Genomic DNA, 3,400 nt, shown 5'->3' with positions numbered 1-3,400 from the left:
CTTGCAGAATTCACACAGAAAGCTCCTTCAGCAAGGCTGGCAAGGGAAGAGCGAGGAGCTTGTGTGCCACAAGCTGCCTCGGATGTGAGCAGTGCCAGCCCTCCTTGGCCCACATTAAAAACACAGCAATGGCAGCTCCAGACCCAAAACCACTTGGAGACAGCATGGATGGGATCTATTCCCAACCAGGGCTGAGGATGCACCTTCGAACCTCATTTATTCAATCAAAACTGCGTGTCCAGCTACTCTGCCAAACACAAGATCCAGGCCCTTCTCAATTATTAAATTTTTAAACCTCTTTAGGGCTTTTAGCAATTCATTGATTCTCTTGCAGGTGGACACAGAGCAGTGGATGGTTTTAGACCCCCACAATACCAAAGCTGCAATAATTTTTCCTCCCAGGGCGCTTCCTAAAGCCAACAGAGAATTATTTGGTTAAAAATGCAGATGGAATGGCACAGTCACAGCTGAGGGGAGGTTGTGAAAGCTCCTGCAGATTCAGTCTAATATCCACTCAGATTTGATGAGAGCCTAAAATGTTGGGACAAAATTAAGCAATCGGCTCTTATGCAAAGCCCACCACAAGACTTTCCACAATGTTGCTCCATTTGTTCTTGGACCCCAGGTTGGATGCAAATTTTACTCTGTAAAGTGGATTTTACCCTGCTTCAAATTTTACCCAGAGTCCAAATTGCTTTCTTTGTAGCTGAGAATTTAAAATTCAGATGAACACTTTTTTTTCATCTCTCCTGCTACCAGAAGGCAGCATTCCTAAGTGGCAGGAAGTCTTTATTCAGCAGAATTTGTCCAATTTTTTAATTCCAGTCCTTATGGGAAATCAAAATTTTAAAACTGCTTAAAAGCACCTGGTACTGGCCTTGATAAGAAACCTTTTTACTTCATTAACTGGATCAAATTCTAATTTGCTACAAACATGCCTGTGATGCATGAACTGGAATCGCTGCTTTCTGTGCCACTCTGATGGCACAAAACCCTTCTCAGCAAACTGAGCTGCAAGTCAGCCACAAAAATCACAGGACTTTGTAACCAGCAGCTTTTGGAGAGCACCAGGTGCTCTGGTCACAACTCCTGCAGCACCAGAGCCTCCTCCTGCCCCTGCCAGGGGCTCAGACTGGGCACTGCTGGCTTTGGCATGAATCACAGCGTTCACTGTGCTGGCAGCGAGGCAGCAGCACCTTCCCCTCCCAGGGCAGTCACATCCCATCACACTCCAGCGGGCAGCACGGGTGAAGCCCAGCCTGATGTTCCCCAAAGCCCAGGGGGAAGCAGGGCAGCGATCCCTGTGCTCTGTCCCCAAGGATCAGGGTGATTTCTGGCCTCTGTGCTCCCAGCAAGGAGCAAAGCCTGCGGTGTCTGGGTGTGTGCTGCACACAAGGGCTGAGGAGACACCGTAATTGTGGTCTGAGCATTTCTCTGCTGCAGAAAGAACTGGTTCCCTCTCTGTCCCTCACCTCTGCCCCACAAAACCCGCCCAGCCCAAGTGACTCCCTGAAAACGAGCTTGGACTGCAAACTCGGGAGAAGAGACATCAGCCGAGTGTGTCTTGGCTGAAAATGAGCTTTGAAGAGCAAAACTCCACACCAAGGCGAGGTTGTCAAGAGGGGTTGTGGACTCTCCATCCCTGGAAGTGTCCCAGGCCAGGTGGGAGCAGCCCGGGACAGTGGAAGATGTCCCTGCCCATGGCAGGGGTGGGACGAGCTGATCTTTAAGGTCTTTTCCAACCCAAACCATCCTGGGATTCTCCAGCCTCTGCAGGACACCTGGGCTTCCCCCTATCCCACGCAGGAGGAGGGTGAAGCTCCCAAAAAGGGGCTGGGGGCGCAGCAAACCCCCACCTGTGCACATTCCATGGTGATCCTGGATCTTCCAGCCCCGAGAGCTGCCACCAGGCCACGGAATCTGGGACACCGGCATCGTGCTCAACAAATCTGCATCGGGAGTGGTGACAGGAAACCCAGCTGGGTTTATAACTTCAGCCAATTGTAAGGACAGAAAGGTTTCCCACCAGAACACAGAGTGTTTCATTCTCTGATAGCAGAGTGAAATAAAGATAGCAGGGGAAAGCAGGAGGAGAGAAAGGGACACTGATATTTTAAGGCGTTCACCTTTAGGTTATAAGCAGCTTATCTCATGCTGCTCCATATGTGGTCTCCTTGGGAACGGAGTCAGACAATAAATCAGATGTGCCAGCATTTATCAGAATTTCCGACCAGCCAAAAACATCATCAGCTCTCCTCCGAATGCCAAATGGGCTCTGCAGGATGCAGGGCCAAGCCTGGAGTCGCTCCCGAGGCACGCAGAGGGGTCAGACACACCAGATTAAACTCCAAATGAGAAACACCGCTGTAAAGGTCCAAATAATGCTCCTATTGCTGCTCCTCGTTGCTCTGTCCTCCTGCGGCCATGGGCTCTGTCAGAACCTTCAGGAAAAGGCAAAAAAAAAGCAAAATCAAGCTGGCATCTTGTGGGCACGGTTACTGCACACATCAGGGCAACATCTGCATATCGTGCCCAGTCAGCCACAAAAATAAAGCAACTCACTCTCCTCATGGTCTGGGGCATGGAAGAGATTATTCTTGTCTTAGTCTGAACAGGGAGGGGGGGAAAAAAGCAATATATGGATGGAGTGGTGGTAGGAACAAAAACAGCTTGAGGAAAGTCAGCAAGATCAGTGCATGAATATTCTCAAAGTGCAGAAATCCTGCCAGACACAGGGGAAAAAATCCAGACATTTCACATGTCAGGAATAAAACCATCCCCACCAAATCTCATTTTTTAAACTGGTGAAAATTTCCCAACCGGTTCCGAAATGTTTCGCTGCTTGTGTGTGACCAGAAGAACGCCACGGCAGGAGCTGTGGGGGCAAGGACCTCGGCCTCACTCACAGCGGGTTTGGCCAGGGAAAAGCAACAGCAGAGACACCAGTGAGCCCCATTTATCCCAAAATCCCGACTCTGGTGGCGTCAGGCACAGGTGGTGGGGTTGGGAGTTGGACTGGGAGCAGAAGGGGGAGATGGGTGGGAGCAGAGCCCATGTCTGGGCACAGCTTCGCTCATGGCCCAGCAGAGGAACACGTCACCCTTTCCCTCAAACGTTGCAAATGGCTCAATCAATAAAAAAACCCCAAAATAAAGCAGTTTAGAGTGACCTGGCCACGTGCTGGCACCTGGGTTTGTCAGAGTGGCAGTCGCTCTCCCCTGGTGTGACATCCCACCCCTGGCTGGCACAGAGCCCTCGGACAGCGAGTCTCAGAGCCCACCCGAGCGCGAGCTCAGGCACGAGGGGTGCCCCTGCCCCGTTCCCTGCTGGTCCCCAACACGGCCCATGAGCCTCTCCCAAACACTGCCTGGACCCCCAGCATTCCCCAGTTCCCCCCAGT

This window comes from Corvus brachyrhynchos, unplaced genomic scaffold (genome assembly GCF_000691975.1).
Source record: "Corvus brachyrhynchos isolate BGI_N302 unplaced genomic scaffold, ASM69197v1 scaffold72, whole genome shotgun sequence".
Lineage (NCBI taxonomy): Eukaryota > Metazoa > Chordata > Aves > Passeriformes > Corvidae > Corvus > Corvus brachyrhynchos.
Note: the sequence above shows the minus strand (reverse complement) of the source record.